Here is a 26,892-nt window from a genome sequence, read left to right as displayed (position 1 = left end):
CTGAATTATTAGTCCTTTCAAATGACTGGCTATGCAGAGACCCAGACATCCAACAATATCGCTAACAAAAGGTTTGTATCCAGTGCTGCCCTCAAGTTTCTGCTTTGAGGTAGTTTTGATCCTAGCCTCCATACTTTTCCCCAGCAGGTAAAGTGAAGGGAAGCATCAGTACAAAACCATGACCAATAAAAAAACAGCTGCTAGAGAAAATTCTTTAAATCTTCATAGACTCATGTGAGAGAACAACCACCCGCAGCCCCACCCGGTGTGGGGGTCCCACCGCCTCACTGGTAATGAAAACCCTGTATTCCTCCCAGGGTGTGAACTCCACCTGTAATGTCTGCAGAAAGCGCAGCCCTGGCAGTAACAGTTTTAGCTGCTCAATCTCCCTTTGTCACCGAGAGGAAAATGATCAGTTATTGCCTGGGCCAGCGAGGGGAAATGAACTTGCAGGCTTGCGTGAAAACAACATAATGCTGTTTTTCCAGAACAGCTGATTAAGAACACGCTGTCCTGAGTGCAGTCAAGTGGAACGTTCCTTCCTGGTTCCCAGCTCTCAGAGGAGGAAAGAGCAGCTCGGCAGGCTCGGCCTCCAATAACAACACCAGGAAGGGGGTCGCCTTGCAGCGCAGACACTGCTTCCCGGGTCACTGCCACTCTGACAGCCCGGGGACGAGGCCTCAGAGGCTGGGAGGACGGGGTTGTCAAGATATGTTGGCCAGGTCACTGCATAGGCTAGCACTTCACAGAGCAGGTGATAACGGTTGTACAGGTTTTTTCAAGAGAAAGAAAAGGCCAAGAAGGCTGAGTAACTTAGACCGACGCCACGCTGTTCTGTAGCTACACATCATTTCATGTTGCTGGGAACCCAGAGCAAGTTACATCGGTTTGATTAGAAAGAAGATTCTGAATACGATGGCCTATACAAACAGCGGCCACATTTCCTGTCTGAAAACTGGGACATCATCTGGCAAGTATAAACACACACCTGAAATCCACCGGGCAGAGTATCTGAAACCAAGGACAGGCTCACAAAAGCGAGGGTGCGTCATCACCTACCTGCCCATGCAAGGTTCCCAGGATCCGCCTCTGGAGATCCGATTCAGCAAATCTGGGTGGTGCCTGAGAATGCACATTCTCACCAGCACCCCGAGGACATTCTTACGCTCAGGCAAGTCTGGGGAACGTAGGAGGGAACCAATTATATTCTCTAACACTTGGTTCTCTTTACGATACTCCTACCTCTAAATCCCATTTGTAATAGCATCAGTTATGTTAGCTCTTAAATGTTAACAATAATGCATATTTGTTTTCTTGTAACCCCTCAAGTAACAATTTGGGTAACACCCATTTACAGTCAGAAGTTAAGTAACTTGTGCAGGGTTACACAACTAGTAAGTGCTGGTGATTCAAACAGGAGTGTGACCGCACCACTATATTCGTAATTATCATGTATATATACAGCCTCCTGTTTCACAATCAGAGATCCGTTTTTTATAAGTGATAGCAATAGATTTATTCTCAGAAGTTAGTAAGTTGAGGAACACTCTGATTATTAGTCCTTTCAAATGACTGGCTATGCAGAGACCCAAGAAATCCAACAATATCTCTAACAAAAGGTTTGTATCCAGTGCTGTCCTCCCAGAAAGTAAAAGATGTCATCAAAAAGTCAACGGTCCCTCCCAGAAAAACAAGTATCTTAGAGGAATTACAATGCGCTATATACTTTAGCTCCCAAATCTGAACAATTTAACAGATGAACATCTTGGTTTTTAGACCGATTTATAAAAACAAAAAAATATGTGATATTTAAACATTTCATAGCTGCTCTCTTTCATCTTGTCTAACACTGAATTTAAAGAAAATAAGTGACCTTTTAAAATCACATATGGAATCATATCATGGCCCATCCTTAAGTAGCTCAAAGCTTCCTACTGCTCTTTGGAATAAAACCTGGCCCCTCCATGTCAAGGCCACCAGCCCTGGCCTACCTCTCTATCTAGATCATTCACCCCCGTTTGTCCCCAAGCTCACTAGCCTCCAGGTGACCTTGGCCTTCTTTCACACTCTCTGATGGGCCCAGCTCCTTTCTGCAAGCAAGCCTTTGCTTGTGTTCCTTCTGCCTGAAGAAACGCCTTTGCCATCTGCCCTGGCATGCTCTCCCTCTCCTCCTTCACACCTCAAGCTACTAGTACATGTCACCCCTGGGTGACTGTCCTGACCTCCCCATCACATGGGATCCTATATCACACACTCATCCACACTACTTCTCCAAGCCCTGTCAGCTATACTGAAATCATCACTTCTGCGAAGGAATGTCGGCCCTGCCCCAATAACCTAATCTCCATGATGGCAAGGACCACATTGGTGATACTCATTTTTCCATCTCCAGTGCCTTAAAAATAGCAGAGTTCAATCAATATTTGAGAGGAGATGAAGCCTTCCTTTTCACGCTTCCCTGTCTTCTCTCAAGAAAATATAGCTGTTTTTCCACTCCATTGTATATGCTTCACACATTTCTAATAACAAAAGTAAGGAACTATGAAAAAGCTATGTTGAAACAGTGAAGTCCCAAATTGAGAAATTCCAAGTTGAGCCATTTAGACGCTGCTGTGGTCAGTTTCATTTCCTGCTATAGAATCCTCTTCAAAGGGCAGCCCAGAGAGCAGAGCTATCCACGCAGAGACCCCAGAGGTCAGCCTCTAGGAGCTAAGTCACGTGATGTTAAGGAACAGAAAGCAGGGAGGAAAGAACGTCTTGCTGGTCCACACTTACCAGAATTTGTTCTTCTTATTAAAGCTAACGGTAGCCGCTCACGCTGTGCTTCAAGACCTTCACATACCACGTGCTGAGGGGGTCTATATGCTAAGGGGGTACCCCAAGAGCTGTACCCTTCCCAGGCAGGTGCCAGACACCTGCTAAGTGCTTTACTCACACATTATCTCACTTAATTGACGGAATCATTACAACTACACCTGATCCAAGTGACTCGATCCCCATCTGATCAAAGAGGTGAAGGAGAAGTCACTTGCTTGCGCTCACAGAGCTGATAAGTCCTGCGACCCAGGAATCAGAAGCAGCTCTGCCAAGCATGTCAGGTAGGACCCAGTGCTCTAGTACCCAATGAAGTGGTACCCAAAGTGCTGGTACTGAGTACGGATCACTCAGCTGCTCTAGTCCAAGCTTCTTGGATTAAAGGCCCAGAGAGGGAAAGTAACTGAGACAAGATCACACAGCCTGTCGGTATGGTAGCTAGGTCCAACCAACAGGTCCATCCCTGTCATGCTGTCCTGACAGAGAGCCCCTCCCCTCACAGAAAGTCCCCAAAACCTTTAAGAATAAATGCCCCAAGTCAACTTCTCCTAAGGAACACTGCAATATTATAAAAATCCTAAAGTACCCTCTAGAGTTGAGCGAAAGCAAAACAGAAGGACTTGATCACTCTCCTTTCCTGCAGCTGCCACTGGTCTGAATTCACCTAAGTAGCTCCCTGTCTCTGCACTGAGCTCTTCTCTCAATAACAGAGCCCAGGAACATCGAGCCCTGGGCCCAGGCCAACCGGAGCCGAGCTTAATGGGCCGGAAGGCAGGCAGCTCGGCCACTCCTTTATCTAACGCTGCTCACTCTGAAGGTGGGAGCAATCACGCTGCTTTCTGTCCAAGAGCATGTGGGAAAAGGCCTGAGCATTTGGAAGCACCCCACACCCTGATTTTTATGATCCCTGAGGCAAGTCCTATCTATCACCTGCATGCTGCAATGGAATCCAACCACCTCTCACCTTTCCCAAATCAGCCAACAGTCTGCTGTACACTACCCCTTACGGCCACCACTGGACCCGCTAGGTGATGTGTGCTTGGTGTTGGAGGCTTTCGGAGAAGCAGCCCTAAATGGCCTCATGCCACCCTCAGGAGTTTCAAACCCCAATTCACTAACACCCTGGAGTGGCAACCAGGAGAATTTCTGTTCTGACCGAGGCTCCCCTGGTTACAGTGAAGCCCAGCTCGGCCTGAGACAGGAGGGAGCCGCTCCTCTCACACAGCAGATCCCAGGAGGGACAACTCATAGAGAAGGAGGCTCCCCCCACTCCCATCAGCCCCGGCCACTGGGCCAGAGCCGCTGGACCTCAGACTCCAGGCAACGCATGGGCTCCCAGCGAGTGCTGTGCCACAGCCATGCTCTGCTAAAAGCAGTCACTCATTCTGTGAGATGTCTTTAAAGTAAAACTTCAAATGAGGATGCACATAAGAGTACCACCAACATTTAAAGAACTCAACAATCCAACAATATTAACAATTCGCCATTTTGCTAACCACGCTTAAGGGCTGAGAAGTAGAGGATTAATTTAAGGGGTTACTACTGTCCTTGAGGTAGGCAGCATGATGGAGTGGAATCCTAGAGCTGCCACCTGGGGCGTGTTACTCAGGCTTCTACAGCTCACTCTGCTGGTCAATAAACTGGGGTTAACATCTCTCTTAGCATCACAGTGAAATACAAATGAGAAAAAAGAAGTCATCCTCTAACATAGTGACTGGCACATGCTACACCATAAATTAATGCTCATTTCCATCATCAATGCTTTTAGAGAACTTCCTTTCTTTAGTACCAAGTGTTTCTTTTCTCTTTATTAATTTCTCAAATTCTGCCAAAATGAACAACTTACATATGCTCTTATTCCAGAAATTCAGTATATTTTCCCTAAGGACATGTGTGAAAAAGACATGTCCAATGATGGTGATTACAACATGTTTGTGACCTGCAACAAAAGTAATGCCTGCTAACTAAAATTCTATTACAGCACTTAAAATGAAAGAGGTAGTTTAGTAAGTACCAATACAAGGAAAGAACTTTAAGATATAACTTTATATAGTATGACCAAATCCTATCTAATAAAGAGGTGATATGCAAATTGACCATCACTCCAACACACAAGATGGCCACCCCCATGTGGCCACAAGATGGCCTGCAGGGGAGGGAGGATGGGGGGGACCAGCCCTGCAGGGGAGGGCAGTTGAAGGGGGGGACCAGCCTGCAGGGGAGAGCAGTTAGGGGTGACCAGGCCTGCAGGGGAGGGCAGTTGGGGGCAACCAGGCCTGCAGGGGAGGGCAGTTAGGGGTGACCAGGCTGGCAGGGGAAGGCAGTTAGGGACAATCAGACCAGCAGGGGAGCAGTTAGGCATCGATCAGGCTGGCAGGGGAGTGGATAGGGGGTGATCAGGCTGGCAAGCAGAAGCGGTTTGGGGCAATCAGGCAGGCAGGCAGGCAGGCAAGCGGTTGGGTGCCAGCAGTCCTGGATTGTGAGAGGGATGCCAGATTGGAGAGGGTGCAGGCTGGGCTGAGGTACACACACACACACACACACACACACACACCATGCACGAATTTCGTGCACCGGGCCTCTAGTATGGATATAACATGGATTGAACAAAGAAGAAAAATGAGGGGAAAAACTCATCAACATGAACAACAGTGTGATGACTGTGGGAGGGAGGGGCGCAGGGGAAGGTGGAGGAGGGTACAAAGGTGATGGATGAAGACTTGACTTGAGGTGGTGAACACACAATATAGTGTACAGATGGTGTGTTGTAGAATTGTGCACCTGAAACCTGTATAATTTTGTTAACCAGTGTCACACCAATAAATTCAATAAAAAGGAAAAAGCTTTTAATTTTAAATATAAATTTAAAAATTATATATATGCAAGCTTTGTTTACCAGTGGGGAATAAAAAAAGGAAAAAGGACAGGAGGATGTGATGGGCAAAATAATGGCCCCATGTCTGCATACTAAGCCCCCAAACCTGAAAATATATTACCTTACATGGTAAAAGAGGTTTTGAAGATGTGATTAAATTAAAGGTATTGAAGATGTGCTACATACACACACACACACACACACACACACACACACACACAATGGAATATTACTCAGCAATAAAAAGAATAAAACCTTGCCATTGTAAAAATATGGATGGGTCTATAAGATATTATGCTAAGTGAAATAAATTAGGCAGAGAAAGACAAATACCATATAATTTCACTTATATGTGGAATGTAAAAAACCAAAACTGTTAAACAAACAAACAAAACAGAAACACTCATAGAAACAGAGATCAAAGGGAGGGGATTAGGGGATGGGCTAAAAGGGGAAGGGGAATATAGTCAATAATACTGTGAAAAGTTTACATGGGGAAAGATGATTACTAGAATTAGTGGGGTGATCATATTGTAAGGTATAAAAATGTCGAATGACTGTATTGTACACCTGAAATTAATATAACCAATATCAGACTGTATGCCAACTTAAACTTTAAAATATTTTTAAATTAACTAATTAAGGATATTGAGATGGGAAGAGTATCCTGGATTATCCAGATGGGCCCAATCTAATCACACAGATCCTTAAAATCAGAGACCCCTTCCTGGATTTGACTACAGAAAAAATCGTCAGAGAGAAGATGGAGGAAGAACCAAGAGTGAAGGAATACTGGCAGCCTCCGGAAGTGAGAAAAGGCCGAAAGCCCGGACTCATTGATTCTAATCCAGGGTGAACCATGTTGGGTTCTGATCTATAGAAGCATCAGATAAATTTGTGTTGTTTCACACTAACATTGTGGTAATTAATTGCAGCAGCAATAGAAACTACTACAGGGGAGGAAAAGGGGTAAATTACTTACAATTTTATATCTTATTTACTACATGCATATTGCTTTTATTTGAAGTCTTATTTAGTTGGGGAGAAAAGGAAGAAATTCTTTGCCCAGTTTCTAAGTCATGATTCCCTGACTACAAAAGCTTTCACATAGCACTCAACTTCTTGTGCCTGAAAAACCTAGGCTTTCTCTCTTCTGCAGAGAACAAAGTTCTACTTACACATGGAGGCTAACTCAAGTGTCATCTCCTAGGTAAGGGCTTCCTGCTGAGGGGTCTCCCCTGTAGCTGAATTGAAGGGAGCAGCACATAGCTTGGTCCACCTGCTTTATGGTGGACTACTTGAAAACAGGGCTTGAGGCTCATTTGCCTCTGCAAACCCAACACCTCATAATAGGCATGACATGTGGTTAATAATTACTAAGTGTTTGCTCAACTGAAATGACTACTGGATAGCATTAAATCCAAACCAATTTAATAAATCCCAAGTTAACGAGGAGATTTCTGTTGGGAAAAGACTATTGTTAGTTATCTCATATGCATTATCCAGATATCTGTCCCATAAAAGTAGAAGTTATATCCTTCAACCCTACAAATCATAGCCAAGAGTTCAGAGTTTAAATCTTCTTTAAAAATCAAATTTCATAAAGAGTTTTGATTATCAAAAAACACTGCTTCAGAGCTCTAGAACTTTAAATTTCCAGTATGAATCTTCCCATTCCTGCTATAAGCATGTGTGAGCTACATTTAAATTAGACTACCTGCTGTAGTGCTGAAATTATCCCTCCCTCGAACCAAATCAATTGTGTTGCTGGGAAAGTAGGACATTTTATAATCCATTAACGACAGTACAGTTGTTACAGCTGAGATTTAAAACTATCCAACAACTCAAGTCTTTCCTATGAATGGCTTATTTAATGACAAAGGAGCCAGGAGAGGAGATAGAGTGATATTTGATTAAATGTTCATATGCTAAAGACTATATTCACAAGCGAGAGCCAGAGCTTTTGTTTTAATCTCCCAGCAACATTTTGTTTCACAAATGTTAGAGCACCCAGCTCGATGGTACTAGTTATTTCCATTGCTCAATTAGAGACCAAAGTACTGAAGAGGCTACACTCATGTCTGAATGAGACATCTTGTGTAACTAATGACCTCACAAATCCTTAGCCAATCATAGGCTAGTGGCAGACACTGAATTCTTCATAGGTGTTTAAGCCAAAGCCCATTATTCTTGTGTGTGTGTGTGTGTGTGTGTGTGTGTGTGTGTGTGTGTGTGGCAGCGATGGTGGTGGTGGTGGTGGTGGTGGTGGTGGTGGTATTGTTTTCATGTTAAAGTCAGATTTGGGGGGTATAATTTACATGTGGCAACCCATTCTTTTTAATATACAGTTCTATGAGTTTTGACCAAAACATACAGTCATGTAATCAACTCCACAATCAGGATAAAACCATTTTGTTCAATCCAAAATTCCTTATGCCGTTGTAAGCCAATCCTCTCCCCAACCCCAGCCAACCACCGATCTGCTTCCTGACCCTACACTGTAGCCTTTTCCAGAAATGGAACTATACACAGTAAGCAAGTACCCTTTTGAGTCACACAGGATATACCTTTTTTAGTTTGGCTTCCTTTACATGATATAATGCATTTATTTGGGACTCATCCAAATAGTTGTGTTTGCCCTTTACTATTGCTGAATATTCCATTGATAGATATATTAGCTTATTTATCCATTCACTTGCTGAAGGACATTTGTGTTTTTTCCAGTTATAATTAAAGCTGTTATGATTAAAGCTGTTAGAAATATTAGCCTACAGGTTTTTGTGTGAACAGAGGTTTTCATATCTCTTGGGTAAATACCCAGTTGGAAAATTCCTGGCTTGTATGGTACGTATATGTTTAACTTTGTAAGAAACTACCTGCTTTCCAGAGTGGCTATACCAGCAATGCAAGAGAGTTCTAGTTGCTCTACATCTTTGCCAGGACTTGGTATTAACCATTTTTGTTTCATTTGCCTGTTTTTTTGGCCATCTTTATATATATATATATATATATATATATATATATATATATATATATATATATATGGTTGTATCTCATTGTGTTTTGTGTTGTTGTTTTTTTTAACAATTTTGTTGTTGATAATCCTCACCTGAGGATATTTTTTTCCATTGCTTTTCAGAGAGTGGAAGGGAAGGAGGGAGGGTCAGGGGCGCTAGAGAGAAAGACATCGATTGGTTGCCTCCCGCATGTTCCCTGACGAGGGCCAGGGAGCAAACCCACAATCCAGTTATGTGCCCTTGACTGGGAATCGAACCCAAGACCCTTCAGTGCATGGGCTGATGTTCTAACACTAAGCCCACTGGCCAAGGCTTTTTTAACGTTTGATTTTGAAATAATTTGAGACTCACATAGAAGTTATGAAAATAGCAGAGAGCTCCTGTGTATCCTCCCCGCAGGCCCCCCCTTTATCTACACTAATAAAAGAGAAACATGGTAATTAGCGTATGACCGCTACCCTTCCCATTGGCTAATCAGCATATCCTTATGCAAATTAACTGTCAGCCAAGATGGCGGCTGGCAGCCATGCACTGAAGCGAGCAGGGAGGCTTGCTTGCTCCAGTGACGGTGAACTCCAACGTTCCCCGCCTGCCACCGCCGGCCTCTCAGCTGCAACTCTAAGCAACTATGTACTATGTTGCAAATAAGAAGCTAAACAAAACCCCAGAAACGGCTTTCATTCAGCCGGGATTCAGCCAGCCGGACCGCAACATTGTATCGATGTTTTCAGCAGCGAGGCCTCAGAGCTAAAGCTGGCCCAGAATAAAAAAAAAAAATAAAAAAAAAGGAGCGGTTGGGAGCTTCAGTCACCGGCTTCCGGAAAACAGCCCTCAGCCCCTCACCAGACTGGCCAGGCACCCCAGTGGGGACCCCCACCCTGATCCAGGACACCCTTCAGGGCAAACCAGCCAGCCCCTACCCATGCACCAGGCCTCTATCCTATATAGTAAAAGGGTAATATGCCTCCCGGCACTGGGAAGAGCGGAGCAGCGAGGCTCCCAGCACCGGGATCAGCGTGACAGGGGGCAGCACCCCAACCCCCTGATCGGCCCTGCTCTGTGAGTGACAGGGGGCAGCGCCCCAACCCCCTGATTGGCCCTACTCTGTGAGTGACAGGGGGCAGCGCCCCAACCCCCTGATCGGCCCTGCTCTGTGCGTGACAGGGGGTGGCGCCGCAACCTCCCCATCGACCCTGCCTTGAGTGTGACAGGGGGCGGTGCCCAAACCCCCCAATCGGCCCTACCCTGAGCGTGACTGAGGGTGGCATCGCAACCTCCCGATCCACCCTGCTCTGTGCATGACGGGGCGGCGCCCCAACTCCCCAATCGGCCCTGCTCTGAGCCTGACCAGGGGCTGCACCTAGGGATTGGGCCTGCCCTCTGCCACCCAGGAGCAGGCCTAAGCCAGCAGGTCGTTATCTCCCGAGGGGTCCCAGACTGCGAGAGGGCACAGGCCGGGCTGGGGGACGCCCCCCCCCCCCAGTGCACAAATTTTTGTGCACCGGGCCTCTAGTCTTATATAACTACAAACAATTATCAAAACTTTACATTGTACAATTTCATTAGTGAAACTACAGACCTTGTTCAGATTTCACTGGTTTTTACATGTACTCTTGTTTTTTTGCCTCCAGTTCATAAGGGTCACCAGACACTGATACAATCCTCTGGCTCCCAAAATACCCACTCAGAAAGACTCCCAAACACATACATTTCCCCCCACTACCAGTGCTCAAGGCTCTAAAAGCATCTTCTTTGCTTCCTCTCCACCCTCCATTCCAAATCAAAACTCCCCTTCCCAGTCAGTTCAGTTAGGAAATGGACTGAGCTGGGAAAGACACAAAGGCTCTCCTCCTCAAGAGGTTGAAATAATAGTTCGAGACCATATAGAGCAGCGGTTCTCAACCTGTGGGTCGCGACCTCTTTGGGGGTCGAACGACCCTTTCACAGGGGTCGCCTAAGACCATCGGAAAACACATATATAATTACATATTGTTTTTGTGATTAATCACTATGCTTTAATTATGTTCAATTTGTAACAATGAAATTGGGGGTCACCACAACATGAGGAACTGTAATAAAGGGTCGCGGCATTAGGAAGGTTGAGAACCACTGATATAGAGGATGTTAAAATACCTCACAAGAACTCACTCACCCAAAAGGTATTACAATAATTAATTTAAAGATAAGGATGGCACTAAAAATACCTTAAACACATAGCCGTAAATTTGTGAGATCAATATTAAACTTATACAAACCTCAAAATTAAGCCACTTAAGTACAAACTATTTTTATATACATTTTTCATTTAAGATATTTAGCATGAATATTCCCAACTGCAACTTCCCATCAGAAACTGGAACTGGAATATTCTTCAGTGAGAGAATGCTTCCAGAGAGCCATAGAACTATTTACAAAAGGGCCCAGAGGAAACGTCACACCCCTTGTATTTTTAAACCCATGAAAAATAACTGTGAATCAAAACTGAGTCTGAAATCTCATTTCAACTCTGTCCTCCTACCCAAGGAAAGGAAACACATGTTAGGTTCAAAAGACCCAAACAAAAGATCAAAAAGCTGCCTATGAGCACTAAGCAAAAGATATTTTATATAATTTAACTACAAATGCAAAATTGCAATTCACTGCAATTATGCCTCTGCCTACAGGCCATTGTGTTCTGTCATAAGTATTTCTAAATGAAGCGGTCTAAGCAAAATGCCCATTTTTCCAAGCTAAAATAAGAACAGGTTAAGAGAAACGAACATTTTAGTGATCACCGACTTACCATGGGTATCAAACTTTGATACAGTAAGCATTTGAGATTGCTAATTGTACTAAAATACCAATTCTCCCTTTCTTCCTTAATAACAGAACTAGCACGCAGAATAAGAACTGCAATTCTCAGACTCTTTTGCAGTCAGGTGTGGCCATGTGGCTCTGTTCAAGCCCAGAAGTTCTCTAAGTGGGTCTGGGGGTTTCTGGGAATCCCTGACACCCTTTTAGGTAGAGTCCATGAAGCCAGAACAATTTTCATAATAATACTAAGATAGTGTTTGCCTTTTGATGTTCATTCTCTCGTGAGTATACAGGGGAGTTTTTCAAAGGCCACACGACACATGAGGCCACAACAACTAGAATGCAAAAGCGGATGAGACTCCACTAGTTTCCGCTAAGCCAGACAATAAAGAGATTTACAAAATGCACAGCAGCGGTAGACTTCTCACTAACAGCTGGGAAAGAGTTATCCCCCCAGAAGACATTTATGCTAAGTTCATTATTATTTTACCAGAGGCCCGATGCACGAAATCCATGCAAGAGTAGGCCTTCCTTCCCCTGGCTGCCGGCACCGGCTTCCCTCTGACACCCGGGCCCCGGGCTTCCCTCGCAGCCCTGGCTTCATCCGGAAGGTCGTCCGGAAGGACATCTGGTCTAATTAGCATATTATTCTTTTATTATTATAGATAGTAAATTAATATTTTTACATATTTTTTAAATCCTCACCCAAGGATATGCTTTTATGAATTTTAGAAAGAGAGGGAGAGGGAGAGGGAGAGGGAGAGGGAGAGGGAGAGGGAGAGGGAGAGGGAGAGGGAGAGGGAGAGGGAGAGGGAGAGGGAGAGGGAGAGGGAGAGGGAGAGGGAGAGGGAGAGGGAGAAAAACATCAATCTCGGCCTCCCGTTCGTGCCCTGGCTGGCAATTGAACCTGCAACCTAGGCATGCTCCCTGATCGGGAACTGAGCCCAAACTTGTGTATGTGTGTGAATGCATGCATATGCGTGTGTGTGTGTGTGCGCTCACATGGGATAACACTCCAACCAACTGAGCCACCCAGCCAGGGCAAAAGTAATATTTTTTATATCTCTTACTTTTAATTTCTAACACAGAAAATATTTGCATGACTTTCCTACTCCTACAGACACGGTGGCTTAAAATAACATGAATCATCTTATAGTTCTGGAGGTCAGAAGACTGCAAATGGGTCTTACAGGCTAAGAGGAAGGTGTTGGCAGGACTGAGGTCCTCCTGGAGCGAGGGGAGAATATGCCCCTTGCCTTTTCCAGCTTCTATAGGCTGCCTGTTCTCTGTGTCTCGAGGTCTCCCTTCCATCAGTGGCATCGCTTCAACCTCTGCTTCCATCCTTGAAATTCCCACTCTGACTCTAACGCCCCTGCGCCCTCTTATTAGGACCCTTGGATTACACTGAGCCCACCTGGTAACCCAGGATAAGCTCCGCAGCCCGAGACCTTGATTTAACCACGTGGAGTCCCTTTTGCCATGGAGAGTAACATTCACAAGTTTGGGGAGCTGAAGGGCCGTTTTTCTGCCTACCACAAAATGCTAGATATAACCCACTTAAGCAAAGCTCTTTAGGGTCCTCAATAATTTTTCAGAGAACCACTGCTCTACCATGTGAACAGATTAAGGTAGTTATTAGTTATCAGAAGAGGAAACTTAAAGCCAAGTTATTAGCCAAAGTCACACAGGCTGTGAATAGAACTTCAACTTGAAGCCAGCTCATCTGGCTGCTGGTGAACCTAATATGGCTCCATCGATGCTTTGCTGCCAAGCCCCAACCACCCTAACTGAGGCAAAAGCAAAAAAAAAAAATTATTGTGGGCATTTTGCAGGCATCAAATAAAGGGTGCAAAACAAGCATGCAGAGGTAAATTGGGTAAACAGAATGGAGGACAGGATGGAGAAGAAGGTGTTTAAAGCAATATTACTTTTCAAAACCTTATTTAGAAATATACAAGTTCAAACCTCGTGTGAGAAAGAGTGAAAATGTTATGAATGGCCAAGTGTTCGAGTGCCACGTCAGAGATGAGCGACGGATCTCAGTCCAGAGGAGCACGGATAGGACCAAAGTCCATGAGATACGGGGAGCATGTGCAGCGAAGCACTGCCCTGAGTCACAGGATGGGGCCCAGTGACCAAACTCTGATTCATGGGTACTCACTCATGTTGACAATGACTGTCAAGTCCCAGTTTTTAACACCACAACTGGGTAGTCCATCTGAAAGGCTGTCTGTATTCTTGAGCTGTCTCTGCATCGTTTAGATGTGACCAGAGTTCAAAATGAGCTAATAATTCAAATCATAACTTTCAAAGGGACACATATTTCTAGTAAAAGACAAGGAATGGGAGGCTCACATGGCCAGGCATTGCTCTACCACATGACCGGCCGGCCCAGGCAAAGCGAACTGGGAGCAACGGCCATTAAATTCCCTTCCCTGCACCCAAGCAGGGACCACTCGCAAGTGATGGCTCCCCAGCCCAGGAGGTTGGGCAGGGACTCCTCTGGTAGCTCTGGCCTTCCCTGGTGAGCTGCTCGAGGTCTACTTAACTCTCTGGGGTGAAGCTTCCGACTGCTCAGCTAACCAAACGAAAAAGCAGCAGTAGTGCCTGAACTAACAGCCAGCCCTAACGCAGGTTATGAGGAGTTAGTAACTTCTGTTAGGATTTGCTTCCTCAGGAAGAAAATGCCACAGAGTTCCGTGATATTGACATCTTCCAAATGAAAGTGCGGGGTCAATAACATGAGTCCCTCAGAGAATCTCTAGCCACAGAGCTCAGCACTTCCTAGGGACATTTCAGTGCCTGCCTTTTCTGTGATTACACTGGTATTACAGAGTGCTACCTGTGGCCTACAAAGCGTAAAGGCTTTGCAGATTGGAAAAATCACTGCCATACCACTTTCTCACAAAATCCTAATCCACACACACACCGGCTGTCAGAGCGGTGAAGCCTCTGCAAAGGCATGGCATGCTCATCTCCTGCAGAATGCGTGAACTATGAAATCAGGCAGCTCGCCTTACATCCATTTTGAAATAACGAATTTTTCATGTGCCAAAGTCAATCTAACATTTTATAGACCAAAAGCGTTATGCTGCTTTCTACACCTCCTAAGGGGATGCAGAATGTAAGGACGCGGAGTGACAGATGATGCCTCTAATTCACAACAGCAAACGGCAATTTTCTGCACTCCGTGTGAGAAGGAAAAGCATCTGCGGGCATAGATCCACAACGGAACCTTTATGTGCAGTATTCTGGATAGGAAAATAGATGACACTTTAAAAGAAAATAGATTGGGAGGCATAAGTAAAGGGGTGCTGAGTAAGAACTCTGTCCTTACGAGTTACCCCAAAAGTAGTGATTCCAATTTCCAAAGAAGTAAATATTCAATAGATTAACTAGAAAAAAAAAAAGAAAAAATAGGCAAAAGTATAAGGATATAATATGAGATATGAGTACAGATGTGGTTAAGCTAGCTTTCAAAGAAATCACTACTTTAATATTTTCCCATCTGTAGGTAAAATAAAGTAATTTTTCAAGTAAAACTTAAAAGGTTTAAGAAAATTTATAAAGAACATGTACAGAAAAAAAACCTGATTTTAAAATATCACTTGGGCACTGCCAATTTAGGAACTGTGGTGGACAAGATACCTATAGGGCCTTTCTGCTATACTATAATTCTGAATAAATTATTTTTAAAAAGTACTTCTTAGTGCGTTGGTGAGGCTCCAGGTAAAGAAACAACCCCCAGGAGGATGTGGCAGGAACAGAGCACTGAAACCTGAGCTCAGAAGAAAGCAGGAGTTGCCCTGGAGGCGACTCTGAGTGCCAGCAATGGGACAGGCATCTAGCCTTCAGCTTTCAGCCACGTGGGGAAAGCCCAACGAAAGTGGTCCTGGGTTGATCCCAAGAAAGGTTTTTATTGTTAAGACCGAGGCCCTCCTATTATCGAGTGAGATCATGCCGGCGGAAAGCAAGAAATCATAAACACATAAAGTTAAACAGTTACCACCTCTAAACAATTGCTGTCTAATTTGTACGGTGAAACATACAACAGAACTGAAACACTGAGAAGAACACATAAACACAGAAGACAGTCCTCATTAGGTGTCCTATGAGTTTTATATTATTCTGGACGAGGATTAAAATACCTTAACTACTGATTGACTTCAAAACTGTTAAGTGTACACTTTCAGGGCAATCATTAGAAGAACAAGAAATAGAATGCATACTTTCCAAACCAGCAGACCAAAAAGAAAAAAAAATTGAATGAGAACACAAATCAACAAAAACTTCAATCCAAATGAAAAAATTAACAATAAAAAAAAACACACAGGGTTAAAAGAGAGGTTAGACTGTTTCCAAAAAAAATAAAACAAACAACACTGCACTAGCCATATAAGACTGAAAAATTTCTCTACTTTAAAGTCATTAAGTCTGTTTTCCAAAGATACTAAAAAGAAAGATGCTCAATGACAGTATTAATCAGGAAAATGCAAATTAAGGCCACAATAATATGCTATTTTATATCCGCTAGACTGGCAAAAGAATATCAAAAGTTGGAAGGAAGTGGCGCAACAGATAAAGTGTAATAGATTTTCACAACAGAACTTTATTTAACATTAATTTACTACCATTGCATGCAACAAGTGAATTTTAACAACATAACTGAGTGAAAAATGCTAGTTGCAGAATACTTCACATAATCACTATTATCAAGCTTAAAAATGGACAAAAAGCATCAATATATTGTTTGGATATAAACATAGTAATCATGTGCCAGAATGGAAACTAACTACCAACACTCAGAATCCTGAGTTTTGCTTTGGGCACAGGACTTTCTCAATGAAGGAAGCCGGTTACTGGCCTATGTTCAGAGCAAGCTCTTCATCTCATCTCAGACTGACGCTGGCAGCGCCGGCCAAGACTATCAACTCCACAGGAAAGGGCAGACCTGGGAACTGTCATCTTCCAGGATAAGGAGTAACTCCAGGTTAAAGGAAAAGGCCTGGCCCCAAATGCCTCTCCCAGGTCTCCTAGAACCTTCCCTGATCATTTCTTCTATAAAATTAAATTATTAGTAAATAGTTTTGGTTAAAGATGAAAAATGGCTTACACTAAGGCAGAGATTTTCTTTAATTCAAGCAGCTGTTAAACTTTTAAAGGTGGTCTATGTGGCTTCAGATCCAGCAGCACCTTTTCAGTCATTTCTGTGACTGGGGCAGACATTATTTCCTGTGCCCTTTGTTCTATGAATTTCTATCTCCCTGGCCCATGTTGTCTTCCTCTTCCTATGAGGAAGCTAGCTTCTTCAGCCCTCTCTCCTCCAAAACCTTGGCTGTTTTTGACCTGGGCATCTCAAAGACTTGGAAGATCCCTCCATCCATCAGAGCCTCACACACAATCTCAGAGCAAAGCAGGAGCTATTTGAGGCACTTCAGATCCGTGAGATGTCTGGGAATGGGCAGAACAATGAATTTGACTTACATGCATGCTGGCTTTCATACACCATCTGCTATGCTCCCACTTCACTATTCTTAAAATTCAGAGAATCCCCAACTCCTGCAGTCACGGAAGCTTTGCCTGGAACAAGAAAGACAAGAAATAAGAAAGAGGGCAACCGGAAGGAACCAAAGGGTCTACTGGGGAAAGTCTCTCTTCTAGAATTAATCTTGACATTTACAAGAAAAAAGAGCCCCTGGAGTTAAAAAAATCTCTATCTCAGTCTAAGCCATTGTTAATCTTTAGCCACAACTACTAGTAGTAATTTAATGTTCGTACAGGAAACCATTATTATTTACAAAGAGCTCTCACATGCATTTTCTCATTGAGCCATAAGATCTTGAAAATAGGCAAGTATTTAAAAATACTGCAGCTGGCCTGGCCTGTGTGACTCCAGTGGTTGAGCATTGAACTATGAACCAGGGGGTCATTACACGGTTCAATTCCAGATCAGGGCACATGCCCAGTTTGTGGGCTTGAACCCTAGTAGGGGTCAGTCAATCAATGATTCTCTCTCATCATTGATGTTTCTATCTCTCTCTCCCTCTCCCTTCCTCTCTCTGAAAGCAATAAAAAACCCACATTTTTTCATCATTAAAAATAAATAAATAAAAATGCAGCAGCTGAACTTCCCAAAGTTACAGAACTTTCCCATGACCATTCAGCCGGCAAGTATCAAAGGAGGGATTAGAACCACCTCTATGACTCCTCATTCTAAATTCTTCTATGGCATGAAATGAGATAATGGTTTCAACTTGGAAAGCAAGCTTGTTATTTCTTCTTGCAGTAGATTTACTTTCTTAGCCAATAGATATAGAAATGGCTTTGCCTGCTGAATGACACAGATGTTGTGTGATAGGATTAAATGTTCATTTACCAGAGACAACCAAAAGGTAGAAAATCCACACATAGATAGTTAAGAAACACATGTATCTTTTTCACATACTCTCCTTTTCTCGTTAAGCCATTGTTATATTGCTGGGTGTTTTCTTAACTTGGAAATAACTTCAAACTTGTAGAATAATACTAGTTCAAAGAACTAGACTAATTCACTCTTTGTCTACAGACACATTCACTCAACATTTTCTTTCTGAGCCACGTGGAGATAATCATCAGGGCTTTTTTACATCTAAATACTTGTGAATTTATTTCTTATATATAGCAGAATACTTAAATAGCCATAATGTTATCGATGTTAGATTTAAATTGATATAATACTTTCATCTACCACCATTTTCAATTAACCAAACGCACACTGGAGCATCTTTTCCTCCAACTGAGGATCCAGTTCAGGGTCAGGTCTGGTACTAATTGCCATTAATCTGAAGCACACAGCTTTCCTTTGTCTTTTATTACACTGACACTTTAGAAAAATATAGCCCTCCCCCTTATTTATATAAATAAAACATTTCCTTTTGACTTGTCTGATATTTCCTCATGACTCAATTCAGGTCATGCATTATCAGCCAAAACTACGGAGGCAATGGTTTCCTCTCCAGGTATCATATCCGAAAGCATATACAGTCCAGGACCCTCCTTGGCGAGGTTAATTTTGATCACCCCACCAAGGTTTTGTCTAATTTCTTCAATGGAAAATTGCTAAGCTTTCCCTTGCAACTAATAAGTTATCTGTGGAGAGATACTTTAAGACCATGAAAATACCTGTCCCCTGGCAAAATTTCCCCCTAGATTGAGCATTCATTGGTGATCCTTGCCTGATCTAAACTGGATTGCAATGGCCACAACATGCTGATTGCTCCAATGCCAGCATTCCCTCCACATTGTCAGTAATTACTCAGCGTTGTACATTATTTGTCTATTTATCTACTTATGATCAATATGGATGCGTGAAGTCCTACTTTTTCGATGGTTTATAATTTATCACTCACTTAATTATTCTGGTGCTCAATCTGTCTCAGATTTAGCCAGTGGGAGCCCCTTTATCTTTGTGACACACCCCATCATTTTTTTCTTACTTTTATATCCTTACTTGCTGACATTACCAAAAAACAAGTTCTGGGTTCATCTTGTACATCTCCTCTCTAGATGAAGTCATTTCTCCAAAAAGTCCCGATGCTATTAGAGACCAAGATCTAACATAACACAGTTTTAAAGGCATTGTCTGTTTGTACTGACTGCTTTTCATTTTAAATATGAATCACATTTTCCTGCTTTTTGTAGGCTTCTTTCCCATTATAAGGTAGACAATTAGAAGGTATTCTGTTTGATTCCAATGGCAATTAAATTACTGGCAGATCCTCTTAATCCTGTCAAGCTTGGTTTTATACCTGGTTAAGACACTATGTCTATTTCAGCTATGTCAGTGGTTCTAGCATATGGCCCTACTCTAAGGTATGACCCTTACTCCTAAGATGTGGTCTTTCTGGTGTCTCAGTAGAATGGCTAAGGTGCTCAGTGTGGTCTCTCCACCTCAATAGGCCAGAACTCCCCATTTGTCTCAGTACTACATGACCTCTGGTACGGCCATTCTCTTCCAAACCTGGTAGCAACTGCTCTCTGCTGGTCTCACCTAATATATGTACACATTCCAGCTTCTGGGCTCCCCAGGGCCCTGCCATACAGATCCCAGCCTCTTGGGTAGCCCTGGACTCCATGAGGCCACCATGCTCCTAGGGCTCCCTCCCAAGACAAAAGCTCCAGCAGAACAGCAGGCAGATGAGGGCTCACCTCACTGATTATCTTCTCTCAAGGATCATAGTCCTGGCTGCCCCATATGGTGTCCAGTTTTCTAGTTTTCCACAGGAGGGCAAGTCCAGCACCAGATTCCCCGCCTCCTCTCTGCCTTCAACATTAGTGATGCTTGCGGACTGTGGGGCTGCTCTATTGGAGGGGTTAAGAATCAAACACTGTGAGCATATTGTAAATGCTCTTTATTTAAACATTTCAAAGCACTCTCTATCTGTGTCTTAGAAAAGTATGTGTTTACTTATATTGCAGCGCTGTGGCAAGAGAAACACTCTCTAGCCACCAGGCAATTCCAAACAAAATGACAAGAAAATGTCTCTATTCCTTCCACAAAGCTGATACTCACTTCGGATAGCCAGCTGTCTATCGCCCCAACATACATTTACATTTACTTCTATTACTCTCCTTCCAAATGGCATAACAAAACACAATAGTCTATCCAAAGAAATGAAAGTTAGTTGCTAGTCTTCATTTTTCTTGTTTATGTGCATGTACTTAGGGGTGGGGAGAAAATTCCTTTTCATATAAATCATTTCCTGATGTATTTCCATTTCTACTTCTAACCACAGTGAGAAAATAATTAGAAAAAAAATAGTCAAAAAGAAAACTGGCAATCCCAGACACAAAGTTAATCAAGAGGAAATTGGCTAACAAGAACACACTGTGAGAAAAGATAATTTTGCAATTACAGGAAAACAGAGAATAGTGGTTCTTACCCTGCACAAGCCAGCAGACTTGCGCCCCTAGTGCCACACACAAGCAGCGTCCCGAACAGTGTGCCAGGCAGAAATGTGGGGCGACCACCTTCTACTTCCTGAGCAGATTTTCTCCATAACAGAAATGGCCCAAGCTGGTTTGGCTCAGTGGATAGAGTGTCAGCCTGCAGACTGAAGAGCCCCCAGTTCGATTCCAGTCAAGGGACATCCCCAGGTTGTGTGCTCCATCCCCAGTAGGGGGCGTGCAGGAGGCAGCTGATCAATGATTCTCTCTCATCATTGATGTTTCTATCTCTCTCCCTCTCCCTTCCTCTCTGAAATCAATAAAACTATATTTTTTTTAAAAATTCACAATGCATGCCCTAACCGGTTTGGCTCAGTGGATAGAGCGTCAGCCTGCGGACTCAAGGGTCCCAGGTTCGATTCCGGTCAAGGGCATGTACCTCGGTTGCGGGCACAACCCCAGTAGGGAGTGTGCAGGAGGCAGCTGATCGATGTTTCTAACTTTCTATCCCTCTCCCCTCCTCTCTGTAAAAAAAATCAATAAAATATATTTTTTTAAAAAATTCACATTGCAGCCACCTCATCCATTTTCTCAAAGGGAATCAAAGCATGGCAAGTTATACCTTTCTTTGGTTTTACTTCAAGTCCCCTAGAACTTAAAGGCGAGCAGCTGATGCAAACAGTGTCTATGTTTGTCCCTTGGCCCTCCTCATGTCCCTATCCTAAAGGGTCTCTTGGATCGTCTTCCCACAGGACTCAGCGTCTCCATGTGGATGCTGTTGAACTCTGATTCCTCATTTCAGACCAACTGTACAAGTTCCTCCATGGTTCCTCATTTCCCAGGAATACAATCAGAGCCTCTTGGCTTGAAAAACAAGCCCTCCACATCTGCTCCCTGCTGACCTCTCTACTTCATCTCCCAGCAGTTTCTGCCCCATCACTAGTAAAATCCTTGTAGACATTTGCCTTCAAGGAACACCCTTTCTGCCCTTTCTTCTCTTGACTAACTCACTGAGGCTTGACACCCTCTGGGGAGTAGTTCATGATCACCACTCAAAGCTGGGTTAGTGTCCAGCCTTCATATTCTCACAGTACCTATGCCCACCTTTATAATAATCACATGTTGATTATTCTAAATGTACTTAACATGTATTATCTCAGTGACTGCAAATACAAACTCTATACATAGGTGCTGTTTTCAGCCCATTCTACAGATGACAAATGGGCAGAGAGGCTCAGCAGTTTCCCAGTGTCACAGAGCTGGGGAGTGGAGGATCAAAGCGCTTACAGCCTTTCCATAAATAGCACTAAACACATTTAATGGAAAAATTAATAATATAACTAGTGTTTCCAGGTAAAGGCCCAGAGCAGCAACAAGTGGTGACCTCATGGCAACACTAAAAGGGTAAAAAAAAAAAAAAAAAAAAAAAAAAAAAAGTAAGATGTGAAAAATTCATCAGAATTCTTCAGAAGAGAATATAACAAAGATGCACATCCTATATAATAAAAGGCCAGGGACCATAAGCGTAACGATCGGAACGACCATTTGATCAGTGACCATGAGGTGCATTGACCACCTCTCGGTCCCTCCCCTCCGGCCTGAGAGCAGTGGCTCACGGCAGCGGGCAGGGCAGCTCATGGCGGGCGGGCGGATGGGGCAGCAGGCGGGGCAGCGAGCAGCAGCAAGCAGTGGCGAGCTATGCATGCACGATTTTGTGCGCTGGACCTCTAGTCCATTACAAGGGATAAAAATAGCTGTTATGCACTGAGAGCCTACTGTCCTTAGCCCTGTAACAAGCACTTCACAGATGTTATTCAATCTTCAAAACCACTCGGAGGTTCATCAAATGATCCCAGTTTTACAGATGAGGATTCTGAGACTCGGGGTTAAGTGATGGGCTCCATGTGGCATTACAATAAGCAGCAGAGATTGTTGCTTAAAAAGGAAAGACTCACCAGTGAGACCGGCAGGGCCATAATCTCAGGGTCGCACAGCCACTCCACAAGCATGGCCTTGGCACAGTCAGAATTTCATTGAGCAACATTCAATGAAATCCATCTCTCACCCCCAAGATGTGCTTTAAAGAACCCCCAGTCACTGAAAGGTCCCAATATGTCCACCCATCAAAGTGACCTGCTACTACAAATCTCCTATCATCCGGTTTAATCATAATGTCCCTCGGGAACACTGTCAGAGAGGAGTAATCTACAAATCACTATAGTTATTCAAAAGTGACTCAATTTCCACAAAAAATTGGGTTCTAGAGCTGGTACACTGGTGAAAATGAAGTAACATCAATGTGTTATGAAGAAACAAAATATGTGTTTGGGGCGAGAGTAGATAGAGAAGGAAAATGTAAATCAAAATATCCTTTTCTAATTTTGCTTGCAGCAGAGCGTTCTTATCCCAAATAGCAAATCTTTGACTCTTGTATGTTCTGATTTATGGTTTTCTATGTGTCACCAAGAGACATGGAAAAAAAGCGTTTTCTATGTGCCCTCAAGAGAAGAAGACAGCAAGAACGTTCACTGTGCAACTCCTAAGACTTGAGTCTGCTTCTGATACTTCAGAAAATAAACTCCATCCCTGAGGCAAGAGTCCAAGCTTTTGGTCACTACTGTATCCTCAGCACAATATACAGCCAGGTGTACTGAAGGCCTTTAATAAACAAAGGTGGGTGTTCACACCCAGCATTTTACAGAAATATAGAGGAGAAAAGGTATAAAGACCTGCCTGAGGAAGGATTTCTTACCCCGTTCCAGTAGGCCTCAGCACCAAATTGCTCTTTGGAACCTACTAGCTATAGAAATGTGAGATTACAGAACTTTTTTTTTGAATGAACACATAATATGCTTTGGGGGCGAAAATGCCTCCCAAACCCTTTTCACTATTCAAAATATTTGCCAATATTTGAAATACTGGACTAAAATATGCCTGCTAATCTGCTATTTCAGAAATATAAATCATATATTCAAAAAACTCACTGCTAGCATTGTGCTAGATGAGGCTGACAAAAAGAAGACCAAGGCTGGGCCAACTATAGTTTCATTGAGACACAGAACATCAACAAATCAATTCAGTGCCATACAATGAGAGCGTTCAGCAAAGGAGAACCAAGTGCATGAGGGTGCAGAGGAGGGAATAACTAACCCTGCTGCACATTTCAATCCCACACTGAGAGAAAGCCTTCTTGTCCCCACTAGCCTTTGCAGTTTCCTTGTCTAATTCTCATTATTTCCTTCAAAGCAAAAAAGCAGCACAGCTCATCTACATAATAAATACTTACTCACCGTGCTCCTCAATTATCATCCCATCCCCAGGAAAACCTGCACATTGCTTTAATGTATGCTAGTTAGATAAGAAGATCTTAATGATCAACCACACTGAAATTAATACTGGCTGCTTAAACTCACACACAACTTAGGTGTTCAAGCTGTATCACAAGTTTTTGGCCCTAGTATTTCCTCCAAAATCCCTGGCCTTCTTATAGCCGATTAAAAATATATTTAATATTCTGTCCAAAATCTTAAAGATACAAGCTAAGTTAATGGTTTATCTAAAATCATAATACAATACCTAGCAGTTCATTTTAATAAATTATTTAAGTGCTATTCATCTCCAAGAGAGATTTAAGACAACATACAATGTAAGACACATGCACTTGGAAGGAACAGTCACAAATATAAAGTCATGAAATAGAAAAAGAAGCTGATTTTCCAATCACCAGATAACACTCTTGGTGTGCTTGAACATGACAATGATTTCTAAAGTTCTGATGGCAAAAGCAAAATGGGAAATGGGGCAGGGCACAGAATTCTGATCAAAGAAATAATATAAAGGGTTTCCCCCTGAGGTAATGAGAAGCCGTACAGCCTGGAGATGGTGTGGAATTCACAATCAAAGACAGAAATGGTAAGAAGTTGCTACATACATCAGACTATTGCCTCAAAGAACAGATATTTTTAAGATATCAGCATTGGACATTTTGAAGGAACTACAACCAAAGTTATCCCAAAAGTACCCAGTAAAAAACCAAAATGGCCCATTGCCATGATGCATTAAAGGTGACTTTGTGATTCCTACAGAACTTCCCTTTGGAGACAAAGATACAAAATACAAGGTGACACTGTTGGAAGGCAACCACGTTAGGACATGACAAATTAGAACAAGAAACCAACATAGAAGTTCTATCAAATACATTTTAGTTCACTAATGAGCCAGAGAAATGGGTGTAATTGCTGCCATGAGAGATGGTTTTGGTTTCAAGTATGTGGATCGTGATGCTCGTATGTTCTTCCACTAGAGTAAAATTCTGGATGGGAACCAGTTCCATGTTGCAGAGGAAGGAGAGTTTACTATGGTTTCTGATAGGCTCTCTGCCCAAGGAAATCATGCATGAGGATTAAAAAACTTCCCTGGGGCATGATCTCATTCCATTCCCATTCAGATCGTTTTCTGGGCACGTAAAGAAAGAAGCCACTTTCCTAATGCTAAAACCACTAGCCCAAATAAAGGCAAAGACAAGGAGGCTGAGGATGGTATTATTGCTTATGATGATTGTGGGGTGAAACTGACTATTGCTTTTCAAGCCAAGGATGTGGACAGATCTACTTCTCAAACAGGGGATAAGATTGACTGTAGTATTTGTGGCCAACAGAGGCCTGGACAGCAGATAAACCTATGTGTGACTTTTAGGTCATAATTCTAACTCTAAGAGGCTCTTGAGTTATGTGGCAACTCTGAAGGATAATTCTGGATTTACTGAAACAGCCAGTCATGATAAGGAAATCTTTTTCCATTACAGTGAGTTCTCTGGTGATGCCAATAGCCTGGAACTGGGGGACATGGTCGAGTACAGCTTGTCCAAAGGCAAAGGCAACAAAATCAGTGCAGAAAAGTCAGCAAAACACACATGATATGAGGGACTAACAGCTCCTTTGAACTACCAGGGATATTTGGGTTTTAAAATGATCAAATATTGAAATATTTGGATAAAAGGTTGACAAAGCACCTTTAAATACATCATATCACGTTTCTACGTAATTAACTACTTGCTTTAATTACAGAAATAATTCTATATGTTTACATTAAACATTATAAGTGTTAAAGCCCTAAAAAAGAATTCCAGGTACTTCAAATTCCACCACTTAAAGGAAAAAAAAAAAAGATAATCGAAGGGAACATTCTGATTAATGCCTTTCCTGGTTTTCCCCCCGTATTACACAGTTTCTTTGCGTAGTATGTTAACCTTATAAATTCTATCATTGCCTATTTTTCATATGCATTTGTCCTATGTCAATATTTCTCATCAACATCTTTGTCATGGTTACACAATATTCTATTATACAGATGAATTCTAGTGGATCTATCCATCGCTCTTTGGAGGACCTATCTGGGTTGCTTCCAATATTTAGTTTCAAACAATGCTCACTAAGCATCCTCAAAGTTAAATCTCTGAACACATTTAGCTTATCATTTACTTAGAAATTACTCCTAGAAATAGGCTCACTGAGTCACAGGATCAACACATTGTTCTCATGTAGTCACAGTAGGCCTTGTAGGCAAAACAGCCCTCTGAATCATTTCAGTCTGCACTTCTCTCAACCTCCTGTGGCTGAATTTCCCCAGTCTGTTCCTATTGTCTTTACTGTTAGTCTCATTATAATCTGGTATTCAAGATATTCAAATTCTATAGTCTATTGAACATCCTTAGTTCAATAAGCTATCTGGTTTAGCATAGCCTCTGAGTCCTTTAAAACAAGATCTGAAATCATCTGGTCTGTTCGTCCTTCTGTGTTTTTAAATTTTTATCCATCTGTCATTTCTCTACTATCTCTAACTGAATGGCTGAGGCAAATCACCAAATAACCCAAGACCCTGCATTGACCTTACCTAATCCTTAGTTCAAACCTTCTTTTCTCCCCACAGTAACTTTCTAATCCACAGGCAAAGTAACTCCAGAAAATTTGGAAGCTCAGAACAAGTGCCTCCAAATCTCAAATCCTCCTTCTGCTAAGGATGGCGACACAGCAGCTTTTCTCAGAATACACTCTGTGAGACACTAGTCTTATGAGGAGGCTCACCTGGGATAGTGTCGGTGATGACACATTGGGTTCTCTGCCCTTCCCCCTCTCATGATGTAACACTTCATTGACTTAGCATCTCCCTGTTTATCTAGGTGGGACCAAGATGTCAGTGGAACAACATGCAGCAGCATTTGCTAAGATCAGCGTATCCTGAGGGGGACAGTCGCAGCAGCTCAGGATTACTTTCTGGACCATAATTCTCGTCCACATCGTACCATCAGGAAGGTGAGGCTGCGGAGCTGAATCCAAGAAGAGCAAGAGCAAGTGCCATAAAGGAAAAGGAAGCAGACTGCACAGAGAAGCCTTGACATAACTGAGATGGAGACCAGCAACCTCCCTTAGGAGTCCAGTCCAGGGTTCAGATTTGCCGCGAAATGCTTTC

At 42.9% G+C, this 26,892-nt stretch overlaps 1 protein-coding gene and 1 pseudogene across 7 annotated transcripts in view; one reads left to right on the top strand and one right to left on the bottom strand.

The window, feature by feature from the left end:
* SGMS1 (sphingomyelin synthase 1) overlaps positions 1 to 26,892 on the bottom strand; it is a 207,417-nt gene that overhangs the window by 131,671 nt on the left and 48,854 nt on the right. For 6 of the 7 annotated variants that reach the window (XM_023760512.1, XM_006096638.3, XM_023760508.1 and 3 more), the window contains one exon: positions 16,984 to 17,079. The gene's annotated coding sequence lies outside the window, so the exon portion shown is untranslated. Of the gene's footprint in view, positions 1 to 1,059; positions 1,165 to 16,983; positions 17,080 to 26,892 lie in introns of those variants that run through there. The other variant, XM_023760510.1, reaches the window with a different exon arrangement.
* On the top strand, positions 916 to 25,340 carry LOC102434311 (annotated as a pseudogene).

This window comes from Myotis lucifugus, unplaced genomic scaffold (assembly GCF_000147115.1).
Source record: "Myotis lucifugus unplaced genomic scaffold, Myoluc2.0 scaffold_184, whole genome shotgun sequence".
Lineage (NCBI taxonomy): Eukaryota > Metazoa > Chordata > Mammalia > Chiroptera > Vespertilionidae > Myotis > Myotis lucifugus.
Note: the sequence above shows the minus strand (reverse complement) of the source record. Positions and strands in the feature narration are given on the sequence as shown.